The 13,922-nt window shown below is 38.4% G+C and overlaps 1 protein-coding gene across 1 annotated transcript in view; it reads left to right on the top strand.

Annotated features, from left to right (window-relative positions):
- Window positions 1-353: 353 nt before the first annotated feature.
- LOC124277884 overlaps window positions 354-13,922 on the top strand; it is a 90,949-nt gene continuing 77,380 nt past the window's right edge. Inside the window, exon 1 of the mRNA XM_046713611.1 lies at window positions 354-364. The gene's annotated coding sequence lies outside the window, so the exon portion shown is untranslated. The remainder of the gene's footprint in view (window positions 365-13,922) is intronic.

Below are 13,922 nucleotides of genomic sequence, written 5' to 3'. Positions count from 1 at the left end.
ATTCATTTTAACAGCACAAATAAATCACCCAACTGTATACACGGCGACGCAGTACATGCGCCATTAATTGCGATTTGGCTGAATAAACACACCATCCAGCATAAAGAGGTTTATGTCAAATTCTCGTTCAGTTGTGCATATGAATTTAGTTATATAACATCCACACGAAAACATTTGCATGCACCAGTGCACAATGCACAGGGTAACGGACCATATCATCAACCTGACATGTGTTCATGCCACATTTCATTCAACTGATGAAGTGTTTTCTCGGAGGAGGGTATACCCCAACGTTCTTGTTAAACGGCAGTTTATTGTTCCATACGGAAGACATTCATTGTAATCAGGGCATATTGTGAAACAGGTAATTGTCTGAGTTTTGGAGTTGGATATATTGGTAAGTAAACCATACTTACCATTGTCAGTGCACGCATTGATTGGGGAATGTATGACACTGTTCTTGGGTAATCATTTACAAAATCTAACAATATAGACAAATCTAGCCGTATATTAAAATCACACATATTCTACGATTAAAAAGTGAAAACTTTAATTTACCTTGAATGTTTGGGGACTTACGTACCAGATATATACTGAAACAGACTAGAAGATACAATGCTATAATCTATTAGACTTGTACCGTAATGAGTAATATATGGGAACGCTCCAGTTAAATCCCCTGAAATACGGCCGTTAACAATGTGAATACCTCACACTCACACGTCCAACAGACAGCAAATCGACTTGGTTCACGGTCTTGCGATTCACGAAAGTTGTCAGTCGCATACATGCCACCGAGCTGAAGTAGGACAACATCAGACTCGTCGTCAACAAGACATCCCTCGATGCAACCAGTTAACAATGTGAATACCCTACACTCTACATAAAGCCTTGTGCGTTGATGCCGTGTAATGGGGATGTTCCGGTAAAATATACACAAATCCCATATTGATAGTTTTGCTACGTGTAGACAGTGAAACATTGGAAAATACACGGTTCACCCACGCGTTATAATTCCTTGTGAGACGGTCAGAAATTCAGTGATGAATATATACAGCAATCTCCCTGCGTTTTAATCGCCTTCAGAAGCAAAGCATGAGAACGAGCGAACTATCTTTATGCATTGTTTCATAAAGTTCTATTTTGTCAAAACTATGTAAGTACTGGTTACTAGTTTTCAATTTCTATCTGTTATAATCTAGTTGTTTTACTGTCCTTCGTTGACAGGTTTTATAATTTTCCTTTTAATTTTTATTAATATTTTCTTTTCCTTTTTATTAATCTATAACTTGATTGAGTGACGATATGGCTGAAATATTGCCAAAGTGACATCAAATGTTAACTCACTCACTCACTCACTCAGTATATATCTGACTTTGTCGTAGAATCCCAAAATGAATCAGATCGATCACCTCCCTGTCGCGTGCAGGCTTCAGTTTTATTTTGTGAACAATATTGATGAAACAAAGCGTGCATGAGAGTCAATGACAGTATCTGGTGTGAAATTCCGATGGAACGTTAATGAAGAGCAGGTGTATAAAATCCAGGAAATTTAGATGAACAATCTATATTTGACGACACTGTTGCCAAATTCACTACAAATCATGGTACAGAAGATGCAACAATTCAGTTGTTTTATCTCACGTAATTAATTACTGGAGGAGAGATTTTCGCACATTAAATGGTGTTCAGTCATCAGGTTCAGGTGGTATACCTCCTGGATTTATTGAAAAGGCATCCATTCTGGTTCAATATTTTTGAAATCATATGATAATTACTTTGTTTAAGAAAGGAGGATCATCTGATCCCCATGCCCATTGAGGCATAGCTCTGTTTAATATCCTGGGTAAGGTCCTCCCATCTATTTTGGAAGTCAGAATTGGAACTTGAATAGAAGTTAATTTTATAATCCATGAATTTCATGCTGGTTTCGTAAGTAATTACTCGGCAGTGGATAATATACATAGTTACCCTCCAATCACTCTGCCAAAATATTACAGAGAACATAAAGTTCGTTTTCATGTGGCATCTATATATTATCGAAAACCACCAGGACTTCACCAAAGAAAACTTGCAGAAGCAGTTCAAATTCGAGAGACACAAACCCTCAATCAACAGAGACCAGGGATATCTCATCCCTTCTGCATACAATGAACTGATAAAACAACAGATTTAGAGCACTCCAGCTATCATTGCTAATTATTCTCATCAGCCATGTATATATTGTTTCTGCCTCAAGGACCATTGCCTTGCTGCTATTGTCACTACAAAATTACCACCGTGCCTTGTTGTTGTTGTTAATCCCCTTGATTCATACCTACATGTTGTTATTAGTTAATCCCTGTTGATGTATATAAGTCTGTTCTGTGCTGTAGTACTTCACTCTTGCTTGACAACGGTATAAGAATCCATACCGAAGCGTCGCATCATATAAACTGATGTGCAAAAGAAAGTACACAGGTTGTGTTTCTTCCATGAAATGGAAAATGTATGTGGAAGCACACTGCAATACACGTGTTTTATCAGCAAAATGACATTGTAACAATAAACAGCGATGTAGTGAAGACCACTGCAGACGGTTCCTACGATGCTGGAAGGTCAAGGCCATTCTACGCAGCGGTCGGTAGGCCCATACATGCTAGCAGGACGAAGTCGTCTTGTCACTGTGAATCGGCTTACGCGATGACCCAATCATGTGGCTTCTGATGACGTCACCGTCAACATCCAGTTGCGTAGGTGAATAACCCCGCAGATAGCGATCCTCTTGGGGTGTTGTGACTCTGGAACGTCCACTTCTGGGTCGATCACATGTCTGGCCTGTCGTACTGATACGATTAAATAGCCGAATTATAGTTTGTCTTGTGCAACCCAATGTCCTTGCAATATCGCTGTTGAAAGCACCCATTTGTGTCATTCCTTTGGCCCGTTCTCGTTGCACCGACGTCAATCTTGGCATTTCCTAGTGAGATTTGTGTCAAGTGATTGTTCAGTCTTCACGACAAACAGGTTTTATACTCTCTGTCAGAAAAGTGCTGGTGCATGGGACAATAATCACAATTTTGCAAAACATTCGTGCAAAACACGTACAAATGTTTTGGTTGCATTTTGGCAAATGAAACATGATGGTTGCGTTCTATACAATCAATGTTTTTCAATAATTTTATTAGTTAGAACGCATATTTGGGATTGCAACAACAATTACACCTGTGTACTTTCTTTTGCACGTCAGTTTATAATAAAAATAAGTTGTTATCCATAAGAATCTTCCTTTCTTATAAGTCACCAACTTCTAAATGCCAATCAAACAGATCAACTTTTTGAAGACGTTGAAATCCCTTTATATGTGGTAAGAAAGTACAAAGTGGTATTTCTCCAGATATCTAGTTGTCATATTTTACATCACTACTCTGTCCTGAACCAGGAATTGAAAATGATGCCTTTGATAAAACTGTATCCGATTATTTACATTCTCATTCCTGTGATCATTGGAAAAATTGCCCTTTACTGATGATCTCATATCGGGTCAAATCACAGAAAAGAAATTGAAGAAAGTATTGGTATGCTGAAACGAAATAAGGCTCTGGGCGAAGATGGTATTCCAGCAGAATTTCTTATGTTGGCTGACACAACAACTGCTTTTAAATACTTACATTTATTGCTTAATAAGATATTAGATACAGGTCACTTTCCCGAAGTATGGAATATTGGAATGATTGTTCCTTTGTTTAAGTCTGGAAGCTGATCGAATCGAAGAATTATAGAGGAATCTCGCTGTTAAATGTTACTGGTAAAGTTTTACGTCTGTTTTAGAAACACGAATAAGAATTTGTTTGGATGTTAGTAATCTGATTTCGGAATCTAAAGCAGGTTTCCGTCCGGATTATTCTATGGTAGACAATATGTTTATCCACAGTGGTTGTGCAGCAAATATCCCTGTAGAAAAGGGGTAGATTTTACGTGGCATTCGTCGATTTTAGAAAAACCTTTGATTACATTAATAGGAAAAAAAAAGCTCTATATGTTAGTTATGTAAAAAGGTTGTCATCGCAAAATGTATAAAATATTGAAGAGTTTGTATTCATCAGTTAAAGCTTGTATAAAATCTAAAGAGGGCATCACACAACAATTTGAAACTTCATGTGGTGTTCGCCAAGGTTGTGTTTTTAAGCCCTGTGCTATTCGCATGTTTTGATAAATGAACTTGTAATTGATTTGTATAATAAAGGTGATCATGGAATATTTATAAGCTATTGAAGATATAATGATACTATTGTTTGTCACAATGTTTTCATTTACAGTAGCAGGTTTACACAGACAACTGAATGTATTAGGTGTTTTTTTGGTAAAAAATGGAGTCTTGAGGTGAATACAGAAAAAAAACCAAATATAATAGTATTTAGAAAACGCAGGTATATTGAGAAACGAGAAATGGTACTTTGGTGATAAACAGCTAAAATGTGTTACTAACTATAAGTACTTAGGGTTAAATATTCTCCTCACCCTTTTATGGTCAAACGCTTGTAAGACTTTTGCTGCACAGGCATCTAAAGCAATGTTCTCTGTATTTCATATATACATCTAAACGTTAATGAAGCACCACCCACTTTTTTCAGAAAAGTTCTACATTCAAGTCATGAAAAGTGCAATTTCCTGTCTGACTCAACGTAAAGAGGATTGATTTTGCTGAAGGGATGTCCTGCACTATCACTACACAGAAAACAGAAGCCGATGATTATCTTTGATACCAATTTATTGGAGTTATGCGAATAAGCGAATTATTGAAAGGTGAAGATCCTCCATTTTGCATCTCTTGTGATTAAAGAATCTCGGTCAAGCATGATTTTTCCATCACAAAGGGATAAATATGTCAGTGTCAAAACAATCAAAGATCTTTTTCAATATAAATTATCATTTAATAATTATGTTTTGTAAAGAAATTGAGTTATTAGATTCATTTTGAACAATATGTTTTGTAAATAGATAAATATTGCTTTATCATAAATGATAGAATACATTAGCAACTGCGATTATTAGTGGCTGTAACCTCAAAGGGGTTGAAGCACTGTAAAAATAGTGTCCAGCTGAGAGGATACATAAGGCCCCAAAACATTCAGTAAATTTACACTTGCCAAATTTTTAGCATCTTTTAAATTTTAAATTATGGCTACATCTGACTACAATCGAAAACGGCTGAAGGTATGATGTAAATCCAGCCAGGGTCCATGCAGGTAGCAAAGGTACTGAAAATCCCCATGGTCTCTAGTATGGTGATGTACCTTCAGTTGTTGGTGATATATAGTCTGTTTTTATATTGTATCGTTTACTTTAGTTGAACTGTTTTAGGTTTAATTACTAGTTTTAAATTTATACCTGTGATAATCTAGCTGTTTTTCTTTTTATAATTTACCTATAACTGTAAATATATAACTTGATATAGTCATGATATAGAGCTTTGGTTTCCCATAAAAGTGTTCTTAAAACAGAGTCATAACAGGATTGGAACATACTTTTGTTGTGTACTGGAGGAGCAATCTAATGCAGCATTCAGGTTATCAAAGGGGCTGTTCCAAATGCACCCAAGCTTAATCTGAGTCCTTGATGGTGGATTGTGTCTGGTTTCTTTAAAATTACTCTTCTAGGCCCCAAGGAGATAGAGAGAGGGGGAGGGAGCGAGAGAGAGAGAGAGATGTATATACAATTACTGTATTCAAGATGATTACCTAAAGCTATAATTTACATAAGAACATACATGTACATGCATATACAAATGATTTATACAAGACACTTCCGAAAATGGACAAACATCATTATACACAATTTAACACTTTAGCAAAAATCAGTCAGTATAACATTGAAAGAGAATTATTTATGGGTGTTGCTTCTATATTTAGAGGAACACAACGTTTCGGAGTAAATCCCTACTCCCTTCATCAGGTGAATGAATGGTATGAGACAAATAGCATATACACGTAAATGTACATGTAAGAACAACAAAAGTAATAAGATAACAAAGATGCAGGCAAAACAATTGAACAAATAGGAGCCAGCACTTAAGAGTTAATTAGCACTGAATGGAATCTAGTTAATTAGTGCTGTTAGAAGCCAACATTTAACAGTTAAGTAGTGTTGATAGGTGATGAACAGTGGACATCTAGAAGCCAATATCTTGGGAATGGACAAAGGGAGGTAGCCTGTAATAACACTAATGGATAAACGCAATAGAGTGAGTGAGTGAGTTAATATTTAACGTCACATCGGCAATATCTCAGCCATATCGTGAAGAAAACAATTTATACAATACAAAAATGAAAACATTGTGAAGAGTTAAAGCTGTAGAGTATCACACATATGAACATAAAACTAGCATGTAAAAGGAAATAGTGTAATTAAAGAAGACAATACAATAATATAGCTACGAGCAGCGATGCTGGGCTCCTTTGGTTTGATACAATCTAGCCACTTGTACCTGTGATGTAGATGTTGAAAGTAGTAATGGCTACTGTGAATAGGGATCATATCACTGCCAGTAATGGGAAATTCGTCATTCGTTAACTTTGAACTCATATGGTCCAGGGTTAGATGGGTTAGATACAAAGGATTGTGTAGTATTGTGTGGATAATGACACTTTCGATGTAGATTCTTACATTGGCAAAACATCTAGGCCAGTAAACACCAGAGTGAAAGAGCACAAGGCATCAACAAACAAATTCGACAACAAATCAGCTATCTCAGAAGACATTCAGACCAACTTCAATCACAAAATGAACTGGGCAGAATACACAATCGTGGCAAACAATCTGGCTTTATCAAACGGGTATTAACTTATGCCATCCACGTCAAACGACCCCGACCCCTGATCAAGATTATTTCATCCCCTCAGCATACGACGAACTCATCAACCAACCCTAACTGCTTGGATAACTTGTATAAACATGTCCAACCTCTCCTGCTCTGTATATCCCACTGGCTTTTAAATGTAATCCATTGTCACTGGCTTCTACATATGTAAGCCTTTATCATCACATTGTTTCTGTACTTTCCAATTAACTTCTTGTTCTTGTTATTATTTACTGTACATTTTGATACATGCTATTTCATTTACCTCGAACAAGCATGAACAACATATGTACCAAACGGTGTTACTATCCACATGCAGCATACAACATCACCAAACGTTTGGGACACATACTAGTACTGCTAACTTTCATCGTGCACCGATAGCAACTGTAGTGTGGAAAATATAGTCATTTGACTCTCTGTTGTGTTTGGAGATACATTACTGAAATCGGCAGATATGATCAGAACTAACAGCCTACATGTACAGGTAAATATTAGTCGAAATCGGACGGTTGGTTTCAGAGTGTGTTTGAAACGTATTTGAGGGCTTTAAATCGTCCAAAACAGAGCCAGAACACGTTTTTGATAGGCGAGCGGATCTTCCAAATGCAGCCGAGGTCGCGGGGTCATGTGCCTTTTAAGGAGAAGAAAGAGTTCCCTCTTTGACAGGCTGTAGCTCCGTTGTCCTTCGGTTTACAGTTAAAACAATTAGTGTTCTGGAATCGACCGGAATTCAGCCTACCCGTCAAAAACGTGAAATTTCCTTAATCGGTAATCGGATTCCAGACCTGCTCCAGAAATTTGGTAGTCATCGGACTTGTAGTTTCGGAGATTATTGCTTTGGAAATTGAAAATTTTGAATTAATTTTGAATTATCTCCCCTTTGCTATTGGGCCTAGAGACTTGAGATTTTTGCTTTGGAAATTGAAAATTTTGAATTAATTTTGAATTATCTCCCTTTGCTATTGGGACTAGAGACTTGAGATTTTTGCAGAAACAACTTCAGCACTGTCGGCACCTTGGTGATTTTTTTCAAGCGATTCTGTCCAGCGGTGCTTTTTGTAGGACTGGTACAAAATACGGCGGAATAATAAATAATAAAAACATTAACGATTCCAATAGGTCTCCTGCCTTGTGGCAAGGAGCCCTAATAAACAGTAATTTTAGTTTATTCAAATTTTCAAATTTTGGGAATTCCAGATATAACTAAGTCCAATTTCGTCAAAAATATATTTAATATTCATTATCCATTTATGCTTACTTTTTCCAAAATGTGTGTCGTTAAGAAGTAATTTAGAGATGAGTAAGGATAATTTGGAAGATTTACCTGATTAGTATGGCACTGACCAGTGGAGTCAGGTTCATTATAAGAGTAGGGTGCATGTTCTAATCCCAATTAGCCTACATTGTTTTTGTATGCGAAAATAGGATGTAGGCAAATTGAGATGTAGGCGAATAGAGACTAAACCGTGGCGGGGGTATTCCCCGAGCGGGTTACCATGTTTACACTGTTTACATGGATAAACTAGGGAGTAACTGCTTCAACTGTCAATACTTAATTAATACATATTTTTACCACCTAAGACCAATTCTCTCATTCATCCTACCGATACTTTATATATATCAACTCATTAACGATTAGAAAATAGTTCAACTGTAGCGGCAAAGCTGTACATAACCACACTCCGGCACAGCGATGACTTAACATAACATCACTGCCACAGGCTAATTTGCCTATCACGTGACCGGACTTTTTCTCTTGTTTGTAATCAAACGCGCATATTCATAATAAGAAGAGACTGGACTCACGGAAGCTTTTCGGCACTCTCTTCATAATGTGTTACATTGTTACATACATATTCTTCCACAACTGCGACAGTAAGGTTTATGACAGTACATATTTAGATATCAAATGGCTGCATCGTTTGCTCTCCGTCGGCTTCGATGACAGCACGTGGAGCCGTACAACCTATGTAAACAAAAGATCGCTACGCAAATCGAAATAGTGTTACGTGTTTTTGGATAATTTCTCAGTGAAACTAATTCATTCTATTAAAGATGTTTAGTTAGATGTGTAGACTTGTCAAATATAAAAGAGTAAAAGATATCTGTACATTATATTGAATGGCCGGTGCAAGATGTGACGCATCGTCACATTTTCTGGCCTGTGGCAGAGAGGTACTATGCTGGCTTTGCCGCATGGAACTCTGGGTAGGAGAGTGGTACATAACGACACAGAGCTCGAGTGAATATAGGTCAGACGAGTTGACAGCGCTTTAAACTCCTCTGTTGAGAATGAAATTATTTAAATATAGGTTTACCTAGGTAGTTTATTCACATAATATTCATTTAATAGTCATCATGGTAGTATTAACAAGAATTACTATATGGTTTATAATGACATAAACGATAAAATGTCTATTTTATGGTGACACGATCAAACAAGCAAGGGGACTTGATGTAGGCTGAAGCTTGAAGCTGTGCAAACTGTACAAACCTAATTCCTTCATATTTGAATCATCTAACAACATTATTATCCCTCTTATTCTACGAGTATTGTTTGTATATTCATTTAGATTATACCATTAACCGTTAGAAAAATAGTTAAATAGGCACATTTTCAAATCAGGCGACAGGCTGTGACGTCACGATGCAGGTCAAACACCAGCACCCGCCATTTTAAACCTCTCTGCTGGGATGAATATGTACAGATTTAAGCTTACATGGATAGTATATCCGCAAAATATTCGTATAATTAACACCTCGGTTTTATTAGGAATTGATTATTATCATATTTATACTGAGATAAAAGAACTGAGGAGCTTGATAACTTTATTATGTAGAGCTCAGACAATACACCTCTTATCGCTTCCAAGAATGAACGAAAAATAAAGCTCGATTATTGGACTAGTCCATTTTGTTTCTAAATAGGGGTGAAAGCTACAAGTGTCTTCCTATGTTTATTACCATACGAGGTAAACAAAGTTATATTTAATACTATAACTTGTATTACAGCTAATTAATGACGTGTAACAGTTATTATAGTTTAATTAACCGATGAGAATATAATGAAAAACACTATATCTAAAGGCAGCTACAGTGTATGAGTGTGTATCCGACATCTGTCTGAATATATATTTGTATCTGTATAATAGTAAGTAATAGCAGTGATTCAATTTTCTTAGACAATAATTTCTATAAATATACTGAACCGCAAAAAAAACCGTCACTCCTTTTTGAAATTGGTAATCAGTTTAATTTAAACATGTGAAAAAACATAATAATTGTCGGAAAGATTTCAAAATTAACATGTTTGATAATCAATACTTAAAGACGAATTTCAGAAAATGACAAGTCAAAATGACGACAGGTAACGTGTATGGCCTCCTTGAGCGTTGACAACAGCGTTGCATCGTCTGTACATGGAATGGATGAGACGGTTGATGAAGGCCATAGGAACTTGCGCCCACACTCGATGATACGCCTGAGAGAGTTTCAGCCGCAGTTGTCGGCCTTCGTCGCACATCATTGAGCCTCCTCTGAATCTCGTCCCACAAGTGTTCTATCAGGTTTAAGTCAGGACTGAGGGCAGGCCATTGAAGAGTTTGTATGCCGTGTTGACGGAGAAAGTCTGTAGTTGCTCTGGCAGTATGGGCTCGCGCGTTGTCATGCTGGAGATGTGGTTTCCATGAAGACCAACATGTGGCACATGTGGTCTCAGCGCTTGATCAATCTAGCGGGCAGATATTATACCATTTCCTCTACCAGGACCAAATATTCTGGAACATCATAGGGCCTAGTTTGTGATTGAGAGCAATAGCACCCACACCATTATGCTCGGACCTCCCCACGGAGTCTGTTTCAGGACACATCATCTGCAAACGCTCCCCGAGTCGTCGCCACACTCTCACTCTGCCATCAGCCGTCGAGGCGCAATATCGGCTTTCGTCGGGAAGACTACAGTTCGCCACTCCCGGTGAAGCCAATTCCGATGATGTTTGGCCGTTGGAGGCGACCACGAGCATGTCGAACAGTGAGGATGGGACCCCAGTAAGGCCTGCGACATCTGACGTTTCTCTGCCTCAAACGCCTCCGCACTGTGTCGGCGCTGATTGGTCTCTGGTTATTGCCAACGGTTGGCTGTGCAGTTTCCGTAGCCCTAGCGAAACGATTTTGCAGGTGATGACGGACATTCTGCCGATTTTGCCTCAACGTTGTCACAGGCGGACTGCCACTGCGAGGGACGGTCGGCTGTGCTTCCAGTGGCTTGGACTTCGTTGCTGCAGGCGGTTTTGTTTGAACATGAACAGAAAAAATGATTTGCAAACATGTCTTGCAGTCTGGCCAGCATTCAGTCTTCCTAAAGCTTGGTCCCTCTGTTCCCTTGATAATAGTGGCATGTCCCTACTGTCCGAACAGTGAATGATTCGGTGCATGTTCGGTGGCTCTTCTTATAGGGATGACACCTCGGGATGCATGTGCATTGTCATTTTTTTCATGAAATACGCACAAAACCTCGTCCCATCATTACTTTAGTAACTGCGTTTTGACGACATGTTTTTGTATCAAATACAGCATCTGGAAACCAAGATCCTTGAACATTGGCTACGAATCAGGTCTAGCTAAAATATAAAGAGTAAAAATTAATTAACATTCAGAAGAAACATATCTGGCAAATATTTTGGTAGGGTGACGTTTCTTTGGTGGTTCAGTATATATCTTCAAGTCTATCTTAGACACTCATGAGAGAAGACTTAAATGATGAAATAGAGAATGCTGAACGATGTCCCGTGTAATACTATATTTAAGAAACGAGTGAATGTAAACAGGGAAACCCGTTCGGGGACTTCCCTGCCCTCGTCAGTGAGGCTCCACTGGCTGATCATAAAATGTATGGGATTAACACAAGCCGAAAGTGGCCCAGAAGGAACAATTTACCTCAACTTTATCGCCTGAATTGTATTTTTTGCTATATTCTATACAGATATCTTTGGATTGTGTGGAATTGAAAGGCCAACTTGCACCCGTAAAACACACACTGGAATTTGACGTCTTTACGAGCGAAAATTTAGAATGGCATTGCTGATACTGCTATGATATATTATATCATATATTAAAACCAATCCTTATTTAAGACTGAAAGTCATGGGGAAAGGAAACTTAATTCGTTCACTGGTACTAGCCATGAAGGCACAAAAGGTGTATCTGACTGGGTTATATAGCTGACTTTGTGTGCTGGCGATTAGGTGCCGGAGTCAGGGCTGTGGGCTCGAATTGCGGTTGGGACGCATTTAACACGCTTGTACTTAAAATGAGAGCGTGCAATCCTAAATTATTAGAACATATGGTGGAATCTGTTCAAAATGGACATGGGGCGGTGGGGTAGCCTAGTGGTTAAGGCGTTCGCTCGTCACGCCGAAGACCGGGTTCGATTCCCCACATGGGTACAATGTGTTAAGCCCTTTTCTGGTGTCCCCCGCCGTGATATTGCTGGAATATTGCTAAAAAGCGGCGTAAAACCAAACTCACTCACTACCACTCACTCAAAATGGACATTCACATTCGTCATTCAAATCTGTCTTTCGCCATTTCCATGAACACTGTATTGAATATATTCCATTTTGATTATCTCTACTTTGATAAATATAACACGAATTCAAGTAAAGAGACGCCACTTTGAAAAATCAGTTTGGTTGGTTGGTTTGTTGTTTAACGCCGCACTCTGGATCCCCTTGATCCCGTTAGTCGCTTCTTACCACAGGGCGTGTCACGCTTAGAAACAGCGTTAGAAAGACATATAGGTATATAGACCCTTCCCTAGTTCTATATATATATGGAATGACATATAGGTATATAGACCCTACCCTAGTTCTATATATATAGAATGACATATAGGTATATAGACCCCTACCCTAGTTCTATATATATAGAATGACATATAGGTATATAGACCCTACCCTAGTTCTATATAGCGTGTCACGCTTAGAAACAGCGTTGGAAAGACATATAGGTATATAGACCCTACCCTAGTACTAAAAAGGAAAGGGATGTAACGACGGAACCACCCCCTCCTCAATCTAAGTTAGATTTCACCACGTAAACTATTTGTAAGGCCCCGTCGAGGCCTATGGATCATAAGCGAGATGATTTCCTACAAAATGAGCTATAAATGGTCACAATCGGATCATTATTTCAAAAGTTATACCCACGACTCACCGAAAACAGCTACCTCAATGCAATTCCAAGCCAAAATCATGGATCACCCATGACAGCGAAAACTCACCTTTTAAATTCGTTTAATAATTCCAGCCACGTTGACAGCACCTATGGCATGTAGGGCTAGATTCGATCGGCAGCGCCATTCCACGGGTCTAAAACTTATTGCAACATCTACAAATCATTTCCTCGACAGTAAGCAGACATTTTCTCCAAAACCATGGGGGTGGTTCCGTCGTTACATCCCTTTCCTTTCTATAGAACTAGGGAAGGGTCTATATACCTATATGTCTTTCTAACGCTGTTTCCTAAGCGTGACACGCCCTGTGCTTCTTACGACAAGCATGGGGATACTGAAGTCTAATTCTTACCCGGACATTCACGTGTTAAAAGTCAGGAATATTCGATCCTAGTGATCGTGAATAACGAGTTGAATGTAGGAATGGATACGGCTTGAATCACGGAATATATGCCTAAATCATAGCAGCCCGAGCGTGGAGGTATTTTTGAATTCAACATGACATCACCCAGACAGGATAATGAAATAGTTAAGAAAACGCAGAAAAACATATTTCTCCGACATCATAAAATTGACAGGACTGTTTTTGTAGTATTATGAAGTTGTATTCATTGTGTTTAGTTGGTTGGAATTATCTCTAGATTCGCTACGATATTACTTTGACACCGGTAGAACCGAATCCTGCCCTTTGAGATACAAACATTGAAACGAAAGACACTATTCTTTGGGGACCGATGATTTTGTGGCCGTGACACAGTGAATGTGTGCGATTTTACTTCAGTCAGTGTTTCCTGGAGCAAATCCCACTCTACCATGGGCAATATGGAAACTGCATGAGTAGTCGAGTTT

This window comes from Haliotis rubra, unplaced genomic scaffold (genome assembly GCF_003918875.1).
Source record: "Haliotis rubra isolate DU_JTF1 unplaced genomic scaffold, ASM391887v1 Scf229, whole genome shotgun sequence".
Classification (NCBI taxonomy): domain Eukaryota; kingdom Metazoa; phylum Mollusca; class Gastropoda; order Lepetellida; family Haliotidae; genus Haliotis; species Haliotis rubra.
Note: the sequence above shows the minus strand (reverse complement) of the source record. Positions and strands in the feature narration are given on the sequence as shown.